This window comes from Ambystoma mexicanum, chromosome 11 (assembly GCF_040938575.1).
Source record: "Ambystoma mexicanum isolate Mex_15411 chromosome 11, UKY_AmexF1_1, whole genome shotgun sequence".
In the NCBI taxonomy this organism is placed as follows: domain Eukaryota; kingdom Metazoa; phylum Chordata; class Amphibia; order Caudata; family Ambystomatidae; genus Ambystoma; species Ambystoma mexicanum.
The window spans coordinates 586,952,636-586,975,845 of NC_090934.1; positions in this window are offsets into that span (position 1 = coordinate 586,952,636).

Here is a 23,210-nt window from a genome sequence, read left to right on the forward strand (position 1 = left end):
ATGCCAGTCTTGCACATTCCAGAATAAAGCCATTTGGAACTGTTGTGTTGCTGATGTTACATTGGTTGAGGTAATATTCCAAAACCTGTAGACATTCTGCTTGAGGGATACTGGTATATAAAGATACTACATCCAGGGTTACCAAGATATCATCAGGTTGGGTATGAATGGTTTAAACGATTTTGATCATACTTGTGGTATCTTTAATATATGATTTCATTTGGAGAACAAAGGGTCTGAGGAACCAGTCAACGTATATGGACAAAGGTTCTAATACTGAGTCGATGGCGGAGACTATAGGCCTGCCTGGAGGAGTCGTGTTGTTTTTGTGTACTTTTGGCAGTAAATAAAACGCTGGTATAGTGGAATTGGTTTTAGACAAAAAAATGTTTTCGTCTTGATCGATCCACCCTTCTTCACAAGCACGAGTCATAAGACTTGCTATTTCCTCCTTTAGACGTGGTGTAGGGTCACCATAGAGTTCCCGATAGAACTTGTTGTTGGTCAATTGTGTAGTGACTTCTTTGTTGTATGCCTCTTTGTCCCACAGGATGATGCCCCCCCTTTATCTGGAGGTTTTATGATGAACATATCGTTGTTTTGTAACTTTTTCAAAGCTTGTCGTTCATCTTTTGAGAAGTTATATTTAGAAGCATTTTTGGAGGACAGTATTTTACGCGTTTCTTCAATGATTTGTTTTTCAAACGCTAGAATGGAGGTGCTTACCATAGCTGTGGTGGGACAAAAGGTAGAGGGTAATTTGAGTCCTGAAGTACTTTTTTCTTTTTCTTTGGGGTTCTCTATGGGAAGGCTGAAAAAATATTTCAGGCGGATAATTCTGAAGAATTTTTGTAGTTCGATTTCTGTCTTGAAATTTTCTGCTTTTGCCACAGGTGCAAAGCTTAGTCCTCGACTTAGAATTGAGATTTCTCCTTCTGAGAGGACATGTGTTGAAAGGTTAAAAATTGGTATCACCAATTCTGGATTGGGTCGTTCCATTTCCACATCTGCATTTGCAGAGGGCCTTGTGGTCTCTTGCAGCCTCCTCTTCCCCTCTCTTGAAAAAACTATTGTTTCTGATTTTTACCTCCACGTGAGGTGCTTGCGATGGTACTATTATCCGAATCACTGCTCGTGGTACTGTTGGTAGTGTTCGAAGAGGTTACATATTGTTTTTTCTGATAGCCATTTCTTCCTCTTTGTGTACCTGCCTTGTTTTGTTTGTCATAATAGGATTCCACTAGATATGGGTATGTTTTGGTTTCTTTATACATATCGATATCTTTTTGTTAGGATTTCCAATTTTTTTTGTCAATGGTTAGTTTTTTGAACTTATTAATTTCTTCGTCAATTTTTTCCAATTTTTATTTTATGTCTGAGATTACTAAGTCGGATTTGATTTTTTCTTCCAGTATATTTATGTTGGCTTGCTGTTCTTGTTGTTCTTTGGCTTCTTCTTCGGCTATGTCAATTATCAGAATGAGCCAATCGCGCAAGCATTTATTGCTGACTCCACTGAATTTACCTTTGAATTTTGCATTGTCGATGAAAACCCGGGGAATATTCCTCACTTTTAATCCTTCCGGAATGATCCCCGCCTTTAGGTATGCCAACATTAGTTGGCCATGTGATTCGGTCCTTATTAATTTCTTCTTTTTTTGCATCAGGATTTCAAAATCACTTCCTGTTGTGTTATTTAACAGGGTGTTCTCTTCACCAATCATAACTGAAGGTTGGTTGATCAATTTTTGATAGTATTCAAGTAAAAGAAAAAACGCCAAAGATATTGGCGTTGCATCTGTAAAACATAAGCAACATTTCAAAATCGAGATGAACTACTGCACCCAGAATGCAATATTCCGAATGACAACTCAAACAGTACATACACCAAACCACTGGATCATCAAATAGGGACATATAACATCGTCCCGCCTTTGACCTATGAGGGGTTAACATCAAACCCATAGAGCGCGGGATCTCCCCGAAATATAACAAAAATAAAAACAAATAGGAGAAATGCATAATACGTGTCAGTAACACGTCTTCTATTGACCCAAGATGGCGGACAAAATGACAAAGAATGAGAAGTACGGTGCAGCTTTTTTCAAGACACCTGACACCGAAGGTCAAAAGTTAACTCATACTACTTCCAGAAATAGGACAAACGAGGAAGCAAGAGGATCACGATACGCGAACCACACCGAGACGGGAAGCAGAAAAGAAAGAACGTGAGGACGCCCTGTACTGCCAGCCTGCGTGCGTAATCGAGAGGATTACAACATTTAAGCGATACCGCGGAAGAAAGCGGAGATCACGAGGACTCCGTGGAACGTAAGTCTCAATGAGAAAAAAAAAATACGGTGCAGAGCCGAAACATAATGTAATGCACGATTATGCACATCCTTGAAATAACAACAAAGCTATAATAGAACACATCTCTGCTTATGTCTCCCCCTGGGTAGTTATTACAAAGACCCGTGGGATCAGAACGCAAATGCAAGGCATCCGATTCGTAAGATTACCTATGACAAATCGTGAAAAGACCCTGAATCACTCAGGTTAGTGTATAAAAACAAAAAATAGCTGAGACTGAAAAACCAAACACGAACAGATAAATGACATGTATACCTGCATTGTTTTTCTAGATAACACCGTATGCCAAAAGGAACCATACAACAAATATTAAGAGGAACATTTATCCCATCTGCAACTGAGTCCAACTCAAAAGGAGTGGCAGGCAAAAACCACATAAGAAGGAATTTCTCCATCTTCTGCAAAATAAGCTTCCGGTCCAACCACTAGATACTGACAAAGTTAGTGGGATGCACTAAGAGAACAGAAACCTTACAATATATGTGACATACCACCATGTTTTTTAAAAAAACTTTTTAGTAATACACAGCTAAGCACTTTGTCATCAATTTTCACAGCTTTCTGAAAAACCTCTACAATTGGGGATTGAGTGAACATTGAATCACCTTAAAAAAGAAATCAATCATCCTGAAGAGGGCTCAATTCGAAAGATCAAGACACCAGGGATGATCTCTATGCAATATCTTAGCCGAAACATATGTAGACATCCCTAAGACACAAAAATCTTGTGTAACTCTGAACATGAACTATTAATAATGTTCCTTGAAAAACTCCCCTGAAAAATAAAGGATACCAGTTTTTGAACCATTCTAATGTCACATACTAATTATAGTCACTGACTTTGTTGTTTTTTGAGGAAGTGTATATTTGTATTATCTTTTTCTTTTCTCTCTACTTTACTGATTTTGGTGTACACTGTGCCTTGTGGAAAGAACATAGGACCAATATCTTGGTTTTTATACATTTGTTTTTGAATAAATCTCTGTTTTAATGATGTTTAATGAAGTGGCAGTTTTCTCATATATATAACCTAGGGTGTATAAAATAGTTCAGACACCCTAACATCCTCCTACCCTGCTATCAAGGTGGAATGAGAGAGAGGTAATTAGGCTGTTTTTGTTTGTGTTGTACTGAAATAAAGTGTTCCTGCTCACATCTCTACATGAGCCTGACGCCAAAGGCGCCAGGACTGCGTCCAGCCAGGTCCCCTGTGTTTATAGGTCCCAAAGGGACATAAGTGAGTCAAGTGACCCATTGCCCCCATCACTAGATGGTGTGGTTTTTGGGTTCTGGGGCCTGTGGCCATGACAGCACTCCCCCTCAAGGCCCCTCTCATGGGTGGTTTCCCCCCTGGCCCTGCTTTAGTGGGGTTATTCGGTGGAACTGCCTGATTAATCGTGGAGTGTGAACATGCTCACTGGGTTCCCAGGTCCGATCATGGGGTCCATAACCTTTCCAGTCTATAAGGTAGTATAACTTGGACCGGACCATCTTAGAGTCTAGGATCCTTTGAACTTTGTATTCTGGTTCTACTCCAACTATTTCGGTATCCGGTGGAGTATCGCTCCGCATAACTGATCTCAATGGTTTTAGGAGGGAGACATGAAACACCGGGTGGATCTGCATGTGGGCCAGTAATTCTATTTTCATGGCTACAGGGTTGATCACAGCCTTGATAGTGTAGGGTCCCAGATATCTGGGCGGGAATGTCCGTGGTCCTTTAAGGGGGATGTTTTTGGATGATAACCAAACCTTGTCTCCAACTTGGTAGTTGGGAGCTTCCCTTCTGTGACGATCCACAAACTTCTTCTGTTTCTCTTTGTCTCTGGCAAGATGCTCTTCTGCTGCCTTAAAAACCTGGGTGATGGTTTTGTGTAAGGTCGTTACAGCGGGCATTTCTAATGATTCGTGTGGGTCGAAAATGGTTATCCGTGGATGTCGACCGTACACTATGTAGAATGGGCTTTGTCCCGTACTGGTGTGAATGGAGTTGTTATATGCGTATTCTGCTAACCAAAGTATGTCCGTCCAGGTATCCTTGGTTTGTTGCAGCATATACTTTATGTATTGCTCGAGGGTCTGGTTAGTCTGCTCAGTCTGGCCGTCGGTTTGGGGGTGATAGCTTGTAGTAACCGGGGTCGATTTTTTCAATTTTACAACACCTTTTACAGAATGCAGAGACAAACTGAGTTCCTCATCTGATATCAATATTGACGGGAACCCGTGTAGCCAGACATTCTGTTCCAAAAACACGGTAGCCAGAGTAGAAGCAGTTGGGAGACATTTCAGGGGAATAAAGTGGGCCATTTTGGAAAATATATCTACGACGACTAAGATGGTATTGTATCCGTTACCGGAGGGAAGGTCTGTAATAAAATCCATTGATAGTATATGCCAAGGTGCTTGGGGTACTTCTAAAGGATGTAGCAGACCTGCAGGATGTTTTTTTTGGGACTTGTGTTGTGCACAGGTGCCACAGGTTGGGAAGAACTGGACAATGTTCTTTCGCCAAGTTGGCCACCTGTAATTTTTCCTTATTTTAGCTTGGGTTTTGGCTATTCCCGGTGCCCTTCTACTAATTGTGATAGTTTGCGATGATTTGATTCTGTAATTTCTTATCCGAATGTACAATTGTCCTTGGTAGTATGGTAGTTTGTCCACGATCGTATACCTGTCTCCCTTGCCTAGCCATTCCTGTTGCAGGTCAGATTTTAAGTTGTCTAGAGTGGTGGTTGTGGCAATCATGCCTTGGATTCGTCATTTAGGGATGATGGCCACGGGATTTGGTGTAGTGAATGCCTCTTCTCCCTCAGTCATGCGAGACAGGGCATCCGCTTTTCCATTGCATACTCCGGGTCTATAGGTGTTGACAAAGTCGTATTCCACAAAGAAGAGAGCCCAGCGGAGTTGGCGTGAAGATTGCACTTTAGCGGTCTTCAGATATTGTAGATTGCTATGACCCATGACGACGGTGACCGTATGTCTAGCTCCAAGAAGATAATGTCTCCAGGCTTTGAACATTGCCTTAATTGCTAGGCGTTCTTTATCAGTGATTGCATAATTCAAATCAGGGGCTGAAAACCTGCGAGACCAGAATGCCATGGGATGCAACTGACCTGTTTCGGGGTCTCGTTGTGACAGGACTGCTCCCATTGCTATGTTGGAAGCATCAGTTTTGACCACGTATGGTAGTTATGGTTTGAGGATGCTGTAGAATTGGTGCTGTGGTATATGCTTGTTTTAGCTCCTGGAAGGCTTTCTCTGCCTCTGCGGAGCAATTAAATTGTTTATTTTTCCATAGTAAAGAGGTGATTGGGTGGACGATCTGGGAGAACCCGGGAATGAACTGGCGATAAAAGTTGGTGAAACTGAGTACACTCTGTACTCCCTTCATGGATGTTGGTGAGAGCCAGTTAAGGATAACGTCTATCTTGCGCGTGTCCATGCGTACGCCCCGTGGTATGAGAATAAAGCCAAGGAATTCTACCTCTGTCACATAAAAGAAGCATTTCTCCAATTTGGCATATAGCCGGTGTTGCCGCAGTTTCTCCAAAACTGCCCGGACATGGTTGACGTGGTCCTCCTTGGTGGTTGAATAGATAAGAATGTCATCAATATAGACAAGAGCGCAGACGTCCAACATTCCCCATTCCCATTTGAGCCCCCGTAGGTACCGCTACTGACGTAGTGGTCTGGGGATTTAGCGGTCCATTCCGTCCTTTGTGGGACCGTTAAGTCCCCATTTGAAATGCCATTCCCCATTCCCATTTGAGCCCCCGTAGGGCTCAATGGGAAGGGGGAAGGCGGCAATAATGGTACCGCAAATTGCAGTACCGTTATTGACCCCGGTATCCCTTGCGGGTCCCGTCCTTAATGCCTGCTAAAACCAGGCGCTAAGGAAGGACCTGCAAAGGGACCTCGGAATAGGGTGCAAAGGGATTACCTGCACCAGTGTCATTACCGGTGCCCGGTATCCCTTTGCGTCTGGGTCGTAATGACCCCCATACGGTCTGTGCAGGGGTAGTGTGTTCGCTTGCTCTTTTTGAAAGACATCTTGGTAATCAACGTATTCAGGTGGTAGTGAACTGGTGAGGCCCAGTATGGTATCTTTCTTCGACGAACCTGGGTTGGTAAGACCTTTTAATGAGAATCCCTTGCTATAACAGGTGTCGACGCAGTCTTGGGGAAGGTCAGAACTCGTTTACGCCAGTCAATCCTGGGATTTTGGGTCTCCAGCCAGGGCATTCCCAATATCATCTGGAACTGAGGAGCGCCGATGAGATCAAAAGTGAGGTCCTCTTGGTGACTGTCCTGACACAGAAGCATGACTTTCTCGGTGTAATGTGTCACTGGGCCGGATGATAGCTGAGATCCATCACTGCTGTGACTTTTTCCAAAACCTTCTTCTGTTAGAGAGGAAGGCCTATCCGGGTAGCCAGATCTTGATCCATGTAATTTCCCACAGCCCCACTGTCAATGTATGCCTCCAAGGCATGTATTTTTGATGGTTGCTTGTGGTTTACCAGGGGCACAGGGATGACTAGATGTGAGGTATGTATAGGTTCCTTTTCACCGCTCGACAAGTGGAACCCTTACACTTGCAGGGCGTTGGAGTTTCCCGAGTCAGGTTCTTCTTCTTCACCCTTGTCAGTTGCTCCAACTGCTTTCCTGGGTGGTTTCACTGGGCATTCTCAGTACAAACAAAGCTGCTGCTGTCTCCTTTTCTCCATTTCTGCCTTGGTGAGTGGGCTCTGCAAGCCTCCGATTTGCATTGGCTCAGACTGATTGTGTGATTTGGTTTGATTCTCATGGGGTCGCACGTAGACCGACTGCCCCTCGGCCTTGGCCTGATCCATCTTCTGATACTGCAATCTGTAATCGAGCTGCACTGTCAGGTCAATGTATTCAGCACATCATTCTGGGGGATTTACTACTTGGGCTAATACGTCCTTAAGTTCCCCTCGCAAGCCTCAGTAAAAGAGCGTAGTTCTTTTCTCCCTGGCCAGTTAGTTTGTGCTATCAGACGATTGAAGGAAGCTATATATGTTAGTAGGTCTTGATTACCCTACCGTAGTGTAACAGTTCATTGTCCAGAGCCCGCTCTTGAGTATGCCATGCAAATAGTTTCTCCATTTCACGCTGGAAACCTCTGAAGTCTCAAAGCAAAGGATCTTCCTGGTTTACCAAGGGTATTGACCAGTCCGCTGCACTACCTCCCAAATATGAGAGTACAAATGCCACTCTCGCTTGATCATTGGGGAATGTAGCGACATTGATTCATAAAGATGGTGCACTTATTCAGATCACCTGTGAAGCGTTCTGGTGGGGCCAGGTGAACCCCCCCTGGAATAACCATCTGGACTGGCGTGGGCTGTGAAGGCAGGAGGGGCATTCCAAGGAAGTGGGACCTGGCCTGCCTTGAGCATTTGCCCTGCTAGTTCATATGTCCGCTCCCAGTTCACAATTATATCCCTCCTTAGGGCATTGGTTTCCTGTCTTGAGGCATTAACTTCAGCCCATATCTCTCCCAGTAATCGGGCGAACTGGTCAATTTCAGAAGTTTCCATAATGCCCAGGCAGAGATTCGAAGAGGCTTTGCGTTCTGTTACGCTCACCTGAACTCTGTGGAGGTGTTGGGGCATGTTTGCAGCCCTCCCGGGGGTGAGGTCGCTCGGGTCCGACTTCGCCCTCTGCGCTTATGTGGTGACTGGTGGTAATAGGCGATGCTGCGCGGGACTGCTCCTGCGTGGAGAATTGGGGGCATGAGTATGCCAGCTTCTGCGCCTGATCCCCTTCCAGACCCCTTCTCCCAAACCGGGATATCCGTGGGATGTGCTGTCCCTGGAAAGCTCACCTGTTGATTAGTTTTGGCGAGCACTCCGTCCTGCTGCTTCTGGCAGGGGCACTTGTATGATCTGAACCGAGTTCCTTCACTGGTCCCTTGCACGTGGTGGTCCAGTCCTGCTGCGACTAAGCCACTATATTCAGGTAAGTGCTCCTGTTTGCCTTTGTCTTCCTCGTCTGTTTTTGTTGTACTGTAAAGTTTGTTGTCTTGTATTGCTGTCCGTTCCACTTTTGATGTTTGTTCTTTTGCTTTCTTCCCTTGCAGGTGATGTTTCCAGCTAGGCAGAAGCTGCGCAGCTCGAGGCGACAGCCGGAGGGAATGAGGAACGAAGCTGCAGCAGTACAGTAGCTGGTAAATTGTTAACTAGGGGGTGTGTGGGGTTCAAATGCGGCGCGGCCCTAGGACGGATGTTCTAACCTTGTCTTTCTTCTTCTTCAGTCCGAGTTTGTGGATGCGGAGTGCGGTGCTGCAGCGTCGGGATCAAGATCACTGATGTCAGGTGATGAGTCTGCAGATGAAGCGACGAAGCACCGGTTTCCTGGAGGTGACAATGCAGGAGAACGCCTGGTTTCCAAAGGTAAGTGAACTAGTCCAAGCGACGATGAGCATCACGTTGCACGCGAGTGCACAGTAACGTGAAGCACCGGACTTAAGGATGGAGCAGCTTATATAGCTGAGCTTCTGAAGCCACGTCCACCAGGTTCAGCCTGCCTGTCACACCCGATGAGTCAGCACAGGCCTAGGGAGCCACACCCAATGGGTTCCATGTCATTTCATCGTGGGATGTTTTTTCGCAGGCTTTTTTACTGCAGATTCTTTAACAAAAAATACTAATCAAAAACCCCCATCCCATTTTTTTATATATTCCTGAACACCCACACCCAATATATATATTTTTCCAACCCCCCAAAAAAATTCCATGAGTTTTTTCAGCAAAAAATCGCAGTAAAAAACCCAGCGAAAAAACATCCTGCGATGAAAGGACGTCGTACCACCCGATGAGTTTAGTCTCTGGAATAAAGGCTTTCAGATCCTGGAATATTCTTGTAAAATAGAAGCACTCCTGCACTGAAATAAAGTAAAAGCACTCCTGCACTGAAATTAAGTGTTCGTGCTCACATCTCTATATGAGCCTGGCCCCTGTGTTTATAGGTCCCAAAGGAACATAAGTGAGTCAAGTGACCCATTGCCCCCATCACTAGATGGTGGGGTTTTTGTGTTCTGGGGCCTGTGGCCATGACACTGCCTTTGATTTTCTAAGTAATGTAACCTGATATTGACCGATCAACAGAAAGGGTGTACCTTCATGATGGCCATCAAAGACCTCCACTAATAGCTGGTTCTCTGTATAATCCCACACATTGAAGGCTGCACCCAATAAATACTGTTTTTTAATTTGATTTTGAGCAGCCTTCATCAGGCAGGATTGTGCCACCATGGACGTTCGACTTCCCAAACCTCTCTTGGAGCAGCTCCATCCCCTGCACCCACACTGGCAGGATTATCTTTGCCACGAGGGGTTTCTCCACCTGATTCCCTCTTCGCATTGTCTCCCTGCCCCTCAGTTCACCGTCACAAACATTGCACCCACACCACAACACACACAAGCGCACACACGAACACACACAAACTTATCGTCTCCACAGCGTCCATGACTTTTTCAACCTGTCAGCCACTGTGTGCATTCATGTGTGGGATGGGGTGGGGTTGGCTGAGCACTCTAGGGAAATCGGTCCTTTTTGCCCACGATCAATATAGATCACAGACAAATAATCCAGTTTCTCCTAATTTAGCATCCATGTTCAAAACAGCAACAAGAATAGCATCCAAAAAGACAATTTTGGACTTTGGGATCAGCCAGATAAATTCCCCTGTTGTGAATGTATAGCTACCAGGTCCTCATTTCCATGTCTGAATGAAACGCCGTAAGCTGGGGTCAGCTGTTAGAACACACACACATTTGTACATCACATTCGACAAACAACCCTGAGAAGAATATTTTCTGGACCTTCATTCTTCCACAATTAATGACCTAACAGAAGAAACTTGCCTGGAGACACAGAAAAGTCATTAAGCAATATTTTGTTTTCGTGTCACTTTTAAGAGTTCTGGTATCTATATAAAATTACTGTAATTTGAAAATGATCAGCTTACATGAGTTCACTAGACGGATCCCACGTGCATCTTTTCTTTCTAAGACTACAGGTCAAAATCTTGTTTCATTGTGAACATGTAATAAGATATCTCTGTATATAATCGAACAGAGATAGCAATGAACACATTCACCATAGTAATCTTTCGGACCTCAGTGTTTTTCTCTCATTGGAAGCTTCAACTCGAATATGACCAAGTAAGAGCCAAGCTAAGAGAATTCTTTTATACCCCCTTTTAGCATTAGCCTGCATTTTTTACTTATGCTCCTGAATCTGAAATGGCTCCTTTTGATGTAAATCAGATTTACTTATTCGTATACGACAGATGCATTTTCATCGCTACCCGTTCATCAGTTTATGTCAATGAGCTAACAGAAACAGTAGAGAACTCAAGAATTCCTATTCTTTACTCCCATCCAATCTTTCTACATTTCAGCAGCACTGGCATATCACACAAAATAATTATGAGAAGGAAATTCATACAGAAGAAAAATCTGTTGAGCACGAACAATGGCAAACCAAAAGAAATATAGTTCTAAGACCTGTCGTAGGCTTCCAATTGCAGGTAAAATCGTTGATTATCTCAGTCCTTACTCTTTCAAATAGTTCTAAAACAACCCACACTAGAACCCTGGAAAGTCTATACAGTAAGAACTTTCAGAATTTCACATGAGTGCACATAATCTAAATTGATTATTCAGTGGAAATTACAAGCTTCTACAGTAAACAGCAGGTACTCCCACGATCGTAAAACCAAACAAATCGAAAACTTACTTCCAGGAAGTTAAGGATTATAAATGTTGACGAAATGTGCAAAATGTCTTAAGCACAACCCCAATTATACTTTCAATCTTTCACTTTAAAAATAATCAATTGATTGCTCAAGATCAAATTTGAGTCCCATTTATTAAACAAAAAGGTTACCCCTTGGCACGGAACGAAAAGGCAATCTATTTACCCCTGTTTATTTACATTACTGCCTAATTATATAGTGAATACATTTTGAGAGAGAAACATATGCACACTTGTGATCTCCACAATTTTAATCAATCATGACAATTAAGATGTTGGCCTTTTGAGAGAAATTTCTTCAAGGCTATAGAGAAGGCGCTTTAAGTCCCATCTCCCCAATCCCCACCGAAAACTCCTAAGCACTGTCGCCACCCGTTTCGAATGATAATAAGCTACGAGACAGGTTTGTATTCTGAGTGTGGGGATTGTCAACCTGGAAGGCTCTGCAGGGATCTGAAAAACACACAGATGAAGGCAAGCATTGTAATGGAATATACTGGGTGACTACAAGCTGGTGAGCAGATCCGACCTGGTTTTAGGGAGGTAGTCACCTCAAAGAAAGACAGAACTTTCACAAAGAACCCAAGAAGAAAAGATGGTAGTTTAAAAAATGCAGTCTACGAGGAAGTGTACTGGAAAGCAGAGCGAATGATAAGTGAAAGATATTATGTACTGGCTGCTTATAATGTGGAACGACTGCCATAAAATTCACTCTTGCCATTTGCTTAAGCTGCCTTTCCATTAGGTTGAATTCCAGCTAACTGAATATGTGTGTTGCTAATTGTTTCCTGAAAGGTAATGTATCTAAAATCAGATGTTTACAATACAGAGTTAATTCCAAAGTTTGGGAGTTTCTGAACAAAATTTGGCCTTTTCCATACATCCCGTTATGAGTAAAATAACAGATAATTGGGTCCTAGCTTTTATGCTACATAGCATATAAGCTGGCATGTTCTGCATTCACTAAAGGCGTGACATCATATGCTGTAGAATGATCCATTGGTATTATCGAGTCTATGTCCAATTCTTGACACATTTTGGTCATCAGGTCTTTTTCTCAACCCCAACTGATCCCTTTCAACTTGGTCAAACCTTTTTATTTCCAATAAGCAATTGCATAATGCCCAACCCTTAAGGCCGGACTATGCAACTAGTTGGCTAAACGGGAATCCCAGAGACCCCTTTCTATTCTTCCTCCCCACTCCTACTCACACTGTTCTCCACTTCTAAGGGGGTCGCACTTTGCAGTCCCCATCCTGGACCCCCACCAACCTTAACATGCTAGTTCCCTTTCCAACCTTCTTCCCCCATCCCTTATTCCTCTCCACTGCCTGCTCTGACCTCTGCCCTTACCCGTCCTGTTCTCTCTTGTCAGGAGGACTCCTCTAAAGCTCTCTTCATACACTCTCTATCTCATCCTCCACTATTTCCCTTCCCCTCACTCCAATCTTATGTGCCCTTTGCACTTCACTCTCTACCCCACCTCACCCATATGTTAGCTCTCCTCATTCACCCACCATCCACCACCCCCTCTGACCCCACTCCTTGCTCCCACCTCACTCCGATGTTAGCCCTCATCCTCCGCCATCATAAACTGGTCAATCAGGCTGACTCGTCGACCATCTTTCTGAGTCGACGAATGTAGCTTTTTAACCAGTTTATGACAACCAGGTTGGCCCAACGATAAATTGGGATTCGAGCAGGATACCATTACCTCATAATCAAGTCTTGAGTTGCTGAGTGCAATCTCCAGGCTGACACTTTCAAGAAAACCTAAAAGGACAAAAATATATCTTAGAATATTAAAACAATAATTTTTCAGTTTTTGTGTATCTGCAATTTTGGATTCCATGCTTCCATCTTTTGTAGAAGACAAAGCCCACAGTCCTTGCATTACAGGTTATCTTGGGTTAATCACCAAATGATTTAGGGAAAAACAAATGTTTCCACAAATCATGATTGAAACCAAATGCAATGATATCCGTTTTTCCAAGAAGTACGTTCAGTTTACGTTGGTTAGCTGATACCCAATGCATTATGATTGATATGCCCATTAGAAGTTGTTCGTCTTTAGACTTCAAGTTAAAAACATTGACCATTTCTGTGGATTATAATCTCTAAAATTATATTCCTTGATTTCAATCAATCAATTTTTGTCATGAATGGATGACAATAAATAATTTAAATAAACAATGGGGGTAAGTCTGATCCTTGTAGATATCTTCACATATATTGGACTCCATGCAGATTGATATGGTCCCAACTGAACTGCTGTTGGTTAGCTTTCTGAAAGAAAATAGCTACACCAGTACACAACATGACCCTCAGTGCCAATCTGCATGAGAGGGTTCGCCTATATGGCATGGTGGGCTGCATCAGAATCTGATGTTTCTTTGGACATTCCTACTGCATGGACTCAGGCACGCCGTGCAATGTTTCATCTTCCAGCTTTGATTCTCTGTGGTTGTGCCCCACTTCCTTTGGTTACTCCTGGTGCGCTCTTTGTTTTTCTGTTTTTGTGGTGCGGGCTACCACATACACTTTGTAGACTCCCTTAATCACTCCCTGTCCCCCGCTTTGCCTTGCAGCTCCTTCTCTGCACCCATGTGGTGATACATTATAAAAGCAGTGGCACAAACATCTGAGAAACAAATGGTGGTAACTTGACCCATTCCCCTAAAACCAACATCTACTTTCCTACCCAGCTCACCTCATACCTCTGAAGATGTGAATTATGCATATTATAATCCTCTCAGATTACAACTTTGTTGTATAAAAATCATGTGAGACATCTCATCCGAAGTATCCATTTAACCAAACGGTACACAGCCTTAAAAAAGTACATATCATAAATAATTTACCTATACAGTAATAACATTTTAACTCTGATCTAAAGAAAGCCATAATGTGTTGAATGTATTCTTCCATGAAGAATGGTGTGTAAATGAGCTCCTTTCAGTGGTTAATTTTAGGGACCTATTAAGCAAGTTCAATATTAAAGTCTGCCTCCCAACCAAAAGTGTCTTTAAAAAGTCCCCAAGAATTGTTCAAAAGCATCACCCTCCATACCTTCCTGCATTCCCATCACCATGATATTATTGCGCTTGGATGGGCATTCCACTGGTTAATTAGCTGCTTTCGAGGCTGACAGGTCTGAATTCATCACTACTCTAGCATTAGTTTCCATAACTCAGGGGGGCACCCTTTTTTCTAGAAAGTTGATATATTCTTATATTTTAACAGTGTTAGATATTGTAGAATCATAAAGAGTTCAAATGTAAGCTCTACATTAGCATACGTAATGTCTTAAAGGAGAATTGAATTGCTTCATTAGAGATAAAACCAGTATGCACAAATATGCCCACTGCAGGTAAAGCAACACCATCACCTAGTTAACTGGCTGCCAGCATGAAGATGAAAGCAGAAGGAGCATTTTGCCCACCCCCCAATGTCTCATAGTGTTGTGAATTGTTACAAGGTAGTCCCAACTTGTAACAAGTGGTGTCAAATGTGTACAACCTGCACCTTATTCAAAAGCAACTGACATGCCTCCACATGTGGGTTTTCTCTTAAGGTGAACCGAACCCTAGAAAATAAGCTACGTATTTTGAATGTATTGTCTATCCTTCACGCAATAAGCCAATGAACACAAATAACGTTCACACATTTATATATATATATATAAAAGTGAAAATGGATCGGTTTGTGGGTTTGCGGCTTCACATTTGTTCCCTATACAATTTCACACTGTTTCATCAATCTGCACCCAATTTAGCAAAGTCACCTGTTAGGTCCCTCCAGACATTACTTGCTACATGACATCTAAAAACCCCACCTCGTTACCTGGATTTCAGCAAAAAATGCAAATTTGGTTGTGAGTTTGTGGGCTTGTTGCTTTGTGTATGTTCCCTATACATTTCCACACTGTTTCACCAATCTGCAACAAATTGTGCACACTCACCTGTTAGGAACCTCCAGATATTACTGGCTACATGATATCTGGAAACCCCACCCTTTCCACGGAATTCCACAAAGGTGCAAATTTGGATGAGGGTTTGTGGCTTCATGTATGTTCCCTATAGAATTCCACACCATTTCATCAGTCTGCACCAAATTGTACACAGTCACCTTTTGGAACCCTCAGGGCAATACTGGCTACATGACATCTACACACCACACCTCTTTCCCTGAATTTCAGCAAAAGTGAACATTTGGGTATGGGTTTGTGGGTTTATGGCTTCTCGTATATTACCTATACAATTCCACACCATTTCACCAATTTGCACAAAATGTTACACAGTCACCAGTCAGAACCCTGCAGACATTACTGGCTACATGACATTTGGACCCCCTTACGCCTTCCCCAGATTTCTGCAAAAGTCTCTGGGTTTGTGGCTTTGTGGCTTTGCATATGTTCCCTATACAATTCCACACCGTTTCACCAATCTGAAACTCATTTTGCACAGTCACCTCTTACGACTCTCCTGGCTACATGCCATTTGGACACCCAACCCATTTTCCTGGATTTCAGCAAAAGTTAACGTTTGTGGGTTTGTGGCTTGGCAAAGCGTTGTTCCTTATACAATTCCACACCTTTTCACGAATCTGCACCAGATTCTGCACAGTTACCTGTACCCATGAGGGATCGAAAGCCTATGCACGCTGGGTATATCAGCTACTAAGACATAAATATGTACACTCCCATGCGCTTCTAGTTATTGTTCTATCAATTACATCTTTCTTTTAGTTTATTGGTTCAGGTTGTGCTCTATTGATAGTGTTGGAATGTTTCACAGGACACTGCCTTGGGTGAACCATTTACCATTTTATTGCATTCATCTTCGTTCCATTAATTCCTCGCTGGTTCACAAGACTATTTATGTCTTTCTGAAATGTCATCCTTTCCTCCTCCGTGTTTCCCATCCATTGGACTCGCCATGGTATTGTCTACAGGTATGGCCCTGGGGTGTTAGTTTGTAATCTTCCCAGCTAAATCATCTTATGATTCATAATTCCTTTTGCAGAGGGAGAGATACATGCTAGCAATTTAAGACTGCTGCTAGAAATGTGAAGGGAGCTGGTCACAAAAGCCTGGCAAGCAGGATTATTTTATGAATCACAGGCAGCACGGTACCCGCAGAGACACTCTAACTGTGCCTCTCAATCATGTGTCGGCAGAGAAAGAAAGCATTGTGTGAAAACGAAGAGAGAGGCACAATGATGACGGAAAAATGAAGATAATACACGTTCAACTATGTAATAATTAAAATAACTAGGTTTCGTGCATATAACATGTTTCTTTATTAGAAATTAAGATCTTTAATAGATTTAGATGAAGAGAAAAATATATATAATAGTTTTATATAAATAAACACATATATTATGGTTTCTGCGGTTTCTGGGAGGGATATGTGTTAACGTTTTTTTTAAAAAAAAACTTGTTTATTGGCAGAAAGTTAAGACAGGTCCAGCACAGATTACGTAGAGATAAGCAAGCACCACAGTATCACATATAGGCCTTACATCATAACTATTTCAAGCAGCTCAGATTGGGGATGCGGGAGGGCTGACAGCACGAAGGGGCGCTAAGTGGACAGTACTTATGGTGAGTTAGGCGGACCAGGCGGAGGGGTGGAGCTCCACTCAACCTCGTCTCTATTGTTCAGATAACTGCAGAATTCGGACCACACGTTTTTGGGGCGGGATGGAGTGGGCAGGGATCCGATATACTCTTCCCCACACATTTGTACCCAAGTGAGGGCTTTCAACCACATCTCAAGGGTGGGGGGGTGGCGCTTCCAACATTGTAATATGCATCTTTTGGCGACAATAGCACTTACATTTAAAAATGTTGACATTTTTTTTCATTTTCCCCAGCCCATATTCCGTACAACAGGGCTAATGGGTCCAGGTCTACTGGGGACCCAATTATTTCTGAGAGCGCTTTTGTCACTTCCATCCAAAACGCCTTCAGCGCAGCACAGGACCAAAACATATGTATATGATCTGCCTCTTCAGATTTACATTTAGGGCATGTGTGAGTCGGGGTGTGTGTGACTCTCGCTACTCTGTGCGGTGTATAGTACAGCCTGTTGAGGAGTTTATATTGTATGCAACGGAATCTGGCACTAAGGGAGACTTTGCGTGTGTGTGCACACATTTTGTTCCACATCGCTTCAGTTATTTCCGTTTCCAGCTCCCTGGCCCATGCTTCCCGTAGCTTGAGGGATATATCCTCTAGTTTCCCCAGTTGGATTTTATAGAGAGAGGATATTATGCCCCTGCCACCTGTGTAGTTTGCTATGTATTGGAGTTCTGGTGAGTCTGGGGGCTCGTCTGGGTAGGAGGGCCACATTACCCGGACCGCCGCTCTTAGCCTGAAGTATTGTAGTAGCTCCAACTCTGAGTTGAAATGTTCTGGCCGCCATGTTTGAGGGGTGATAAATTTGCCATCTGGGTATAAGTCAGTTAGAGCACAGTAACTCAGGTCTTCCCAGTGTCGCAAGAAATGCTGGTCGTATGTGGGAGAAAGTCCAGGAAATTGCCATATGGGAAGCCATTTATAGTATGGGCAATGTTCTTGATTAGAGTGCAGGATACTATTCCATGCTCTAATCGTGGTGGCCACGGAGTCTGATGGGGCGTCTGTCTGGAATGTGCGGTGTAGTAGTAGGGTCATGATGTTGGTCCCGCCGCCTGCCAGTTTCTCTAGTTTGACGTGAGGGGGGCGGGTTCAGGTGTGTTTACCAGTGTGTGGCGTGTTGGGCCTGTGCCGCGTTCCAGTATAGTGTTAGGTCTGGGGCTGTGAAACTCCCTTTTTCATAGGGTGGGTCATATCTTGCCACTTCTTGCGGACAGCTCCGGAATGCCAGAGAAAATGGGCACACATCGAGTGGAGCCTCTTGAAATATTGCTTCCAGGGCCATACTGGTACATTGACAAAGATATAGAGGAGCTTGGGGACCGCGATAATTTTTATTAGGGACAGTCTGCCCGCAAGGGACAGTGAGAAGTTACGCCATTTGAGCATCTTGGATTCAATGAGCTGTGCCGTTGTCTCGTAGTTATCCGCCAGTAAGGAAGCTTTGGTTAGTGACACTTGCACCCCGAGGTACCTGATGCCACCTGGGGACCAGCGTAGGGGAAATTCACATGACGGTTGCTGGGTTGCTTTAGTGAGAGGGAATATTTCTGATTTAGAATAGTTGATGCTGAAACCAGAGTACGTGCCTATTTTTGTCATATCTCGGATGATCAGGTCTAGGTATGTGGAGGGGTTTCTGACGTATAGGAGTACATCATCAGCGTACAGTGAAATGATTTCCGGTGTGTCCTGTAGGCGAATACCTTTGGGGGGTGTCAGTCCCTGACGTAGTCTGCCATGGGTTCAATGGCGAGCGCAAAAAGGATGGGGGAGAATGGACATCCCTGACAGGTGCCCTTGTAAAGCACAAAGGGAGAGGAGATATTAGAGTTGACTAACACCCTGGCCGATGGTCCTGTGTATAGTAGTTTTATATAGGATATCATATTTGGTCCTACAGCCATTTTTTCGAGCACGGCCCATAAGTATTGCCATGAGACCATGTCAAATGATTCTAGGCGTCTAGTGTGACCGCCACTGCATCAGCCTTCGGATCTATTCTGGACATCACATTGAATAGACGGCGGATATTAAGTGAAGTAGAGCGACCGGGGACGAATCCACTTTGGTTGTCGTGGACCAGATGGGGCATGAATGGGAGGAACCTATTAGCAATTATTTTAGCAAAGATTTTCATGTCTGTGTTGATGAGCGATAAGGGCCTGTAGGATCCACATTCGTCTGGGTGTTTCCCTGGTTTGGGGAGGACTGTTATTAGGGCCTCCCTTAAGGAGGGAGGGAGGGTGGTTAAGCGGAGTGATTCAGTCCAGACCCCGTACAATATGGGTGCTAAAATGGCAACATGTTCCTGGTAGAACTCAGATGTGAGTCCATCAGGGCCCGGGGCCTTATTCTTTTGGAAGGTCTGAAATTACCTGGACTATCTCATCTAAGGTGAACGGGGCATCAAGTTCTTCCTTGGTGTTCTGGGAGATGAGGGTCATAGGGATGCGCTCTAGCTGGTCGTCCAGGTCATGGGCAGTGTGTTTAGGCTGGGGGCCATATAGATTGGCATAAAAGCTAGCGAAGGTGTCAATGATGGATTGATCCAACCAGTGTCTTAAGCCCTGTCCATCAATAATGCTATCTATTCGGGTCCTACCTCCCTCCCCGTGCACCAATTTAGCCAGGGTTCTTCCAGGTCTGTCCCCCTCACCGTACCTTCAGGCAGCATGGGGCGAGCATAGTATCCCACCTCGCTCAGGGCGTAAGACTCAAATAGTTCTAGTTCTGTTCTAATCTTTGTTAGTGTTGCCGGAGCTGGTGTGGAAATGTACTCTTGTTCTAGGGTTTTAACCTTGGCTTCGGAGTTGTTTAAGGCCTGCCTTATGAATTTGTGGACCCCCGCCTCCCTCGAGATACACATCCCTCTGATGTATACAAATGCCTCCCAACGGGTGCCTTCGGGTGTGTCAAGCGTAGTGTTATTCTCAAAGAACGTGTTTATGTCCGCTAGGATCTCCGCTTTAAAGACAATGGGCCTCATCACGAGTTATGCCGGTAAGGGAAAAATGATGCTGGTATGTAAATACCGGCATCATTTAACGTTCCGTAGCATTCTGACCCACAAACCCGGTATTAACGTCAACGTTATTTACGGTGCCGCTAATAGCGGCATAGGCGCGTACACGCGCCTCCTCAGGTAGTAAATACCGGCATGCCGGTAATAGGGGGCAATCACAACCCACGCAAACATACAAATACCGGCATCGCGAACACGGTAATAACGGGCTGCATGATGCCGGAAAAACAGGCATCGCGGACCACCCGCAAACAGCAACCAAGATATAAGGCAGCTGCCACAGGTGCACACAATCCCCACAGGTGGAGTCAAAGGAGGCTGTGCCAGTATGAACTGAGCACACCCACACACCACAACCCCTCCACAGGTGTAGGCAATGCAGAGTAGCCCAGTACAAAAGGAGCACACCTACACACCACACCCCTTCCTACACCAAAATGCTACCACTAGCATTTGCAATCATGGCGCAGGAGGACATGCCTATACTGCTACAACTACAGCAACAACAGCAACAACAACAACAACAACAACAACTACAGCAGCAAGAACAGGCAGCACAGAGGAGACGCAGGAGGAGAAGGAGGGTGAGACAGGCCCAGCAATTACCACCAGAGCAGCCACCAGCGCCTCGTAGGCAGCCACCAATCCCTCGCACCAGACCCAGCCCATTCAACCTAACCCCTTGAGCAGATCCACACCCTGTACCGGTTGGACCGTGACACCATCACCACCATAGTGGACATGATACACAACGACATTGCCAGCCACATACAAATACGCACTGCCATCCCCCCACTACTGAAGGTGGTGTCTGTGCTACACTTCCTGGCCACAGGCACCTACCAACACACAGTGGGCCAGCTGCATGGCATTTCACAACCACTATTCTCACGCATGCTGAACCAAGTGCTGGATGCCCTCCTGAAGCACGCAAGCACCCACATATCCCTACCACGGACTGGCCAGGAGATAGCCAAAACCAAAGTAGGCTTCCATGCACTGGCCGGCATGCCCAATTCTGTTGGTGCCATCGACTGCACCTATGTGGAATTGGTAGTCCCCCATGCCATAGAAGCGGTGTACCGCAATCGCAAGCAATACCACTCCATCAATGTGCAAATTGTATGTGATTCCAGCAAAATCATCACCCATTACTGCGCCAGATTTCCTGGATCCACACATGATGCCATGGTACTGCGCAACTCCACGCTACCCCGTCACATGGAGCGACATGCTGGACCACGTGCCTGGCTGCTCGGTGAGTTGCACAACAGACCCATGGCCATGCTGTGGGGTACTCATGTGTGCGGATGCAGAAGGGGGGATAGTACACCTGGGTGGGAAAGGGGGGGATAGTTTACCAGGGTGGGAAAGGGGGGGGGTAGTTTACCAGGGTGGGAAAGGGGGGGTTAAAAGTACACCTGGGTGGCAATAGCCAGTGAGTGGAGAATGAATGCAGAGCTAAACACTCCTCACCTGACACAGCCAAACGGAAAATGACACATCACTGGGCCACATATCACAAATAATGCAAATGGATGACAACAAGTAAGAGGCACAACCGGGGCACCATGGTGATGGCAAGCAATGCATGACTGAATAGGATGGCAACTGTGCCAATGCGGCCAGTGTGACCATGCAAAGTAAAGAGTACACAGCATGAATTGGAGGCTAAACATTGTTGCACTGCCACAGCACATCTGCCTCAGCATGCATGATTACACCCTGCATCATCTATTCAACCCCATCCAGTGTTCCACACCTCTTTCCAGTATACATCCCATATAGGCGACTATTTGGTACACGTACAGGGGCATGTGCATGCTCACACCTAATAGCTGCTGCCATGACCGTGCTCCCTGAAGGTGTCTGTTCAGAGTGACACACACCTATTTGTATCTGCTTGCAGGTGATGGAGGATATCCCTTGAGGCCGTGGCTACTTACCCCTGTGCGGAACTCGCAGAACAGCCATGAAGAGGAGTACAATCGTGTGCACACTCGTACCCGTGTCGTGATTGAGCAGACCTTTGGCCTGTTGAAGGCGCGGTTCCGCTGCCTAAGCAGGTCTGGTGGAGCACTCCTATATAGGCCTGAGAAGGTGGCAAAGATCACCATGGCCTGTGTCATGCTGCACAACATGTGCGTCTGAAGGAATGTACCACTGCCACCTGACATTGACATGCATTGCCCGGTTGAGGATGAAGGGGATGGAGACGGAGGCGAAGGAGCCCCCCTGCCAGTACGTGATGCACGGGACGGCCATGCTGTATGCCAAGCACTAATTGACGAATACTTTTAAGACACAGGGACCATGAATGACTTTTGTCAGTCAGACACTGGGCCAATGTGAAAATGCACAAAGGGAATGTTGTAATTTTGAGACTGAACACCGTAACACATTAAATGGATGCACATCAAAAATGACAATGTCCAGCCATGGATTGTGCTCCAGAAAACTTGTGTATTATATGAAAGTGCAAAACTGTGCCCACTCCCCCCTCCCACGATCCCCCAACAAACTCCCTCACCCACCCCACAGACCCCAGTGAACAGCCCAACAAACTCCCTCACCCACCCCACAGATCCCAGATGTCCCCATGTGTGCAACAAACAGTGTTGCCTTCAACAATCCTACTCCTCACATTTCTTCCATTTTTCAAAAAGTCACTTTTTGGCGACTTTCAGGTCTGGGGGTGCCATGGCCATGCACCGTGCACTCCTGAGCGTTAAGCGCACGGGGCTTGATTGGACAGAGGAGGAAGGTGTTGACGTGGTCGAGGTGTCAATTGTCAATCCTCTGTCAGACCCATGGTGTGGCTGCTGCACTTGCCTGATGTTGGCTAATAGGGCCTCGGTCAGTGACCCCATGCACTGCCTGAATGCAGACGTGGACGCCTCCACGGCTGCTGTATTTGCGGCAATGGCCGTGGCTATGGCCTTCATGGCCTCATTACCGGCAACAACCTGTTGCCGCATTATCTGCAGCACCTCGTCTTGACAGGCCTCTACCCTTGCCAGACGGACCTCAAAGGGGGTTTCTGTCGCAGGTGTCCCGGTGGAGGGCTGGGTGGTGGAGGGCTGGGTGGCGGAGGGCTGGGTGGTAGAGGGCTGGGTGTGGCGGGCACCTGCGTGGGGCCCTAGTCCTGGGCACTGTCATCCTCAAATATGCCGATGTCTGAGTCTCCTAGGTCGGAGTCATGGAGACATGGGTCATCCAGGCTCTCTGTCTCCGCAGGGGGGGAGGGGAGGCCAATGGGTGTTGGGCTGGGCGATCCCGAAAAATCTTCGGCCTCTTCAACCACCTCTGTGGACAGGATGTCAGTGGTGGCCGGCGGTACAGCTGGCACTGTCGCAGCAGGTGCCCCCTGCAGAGATGATG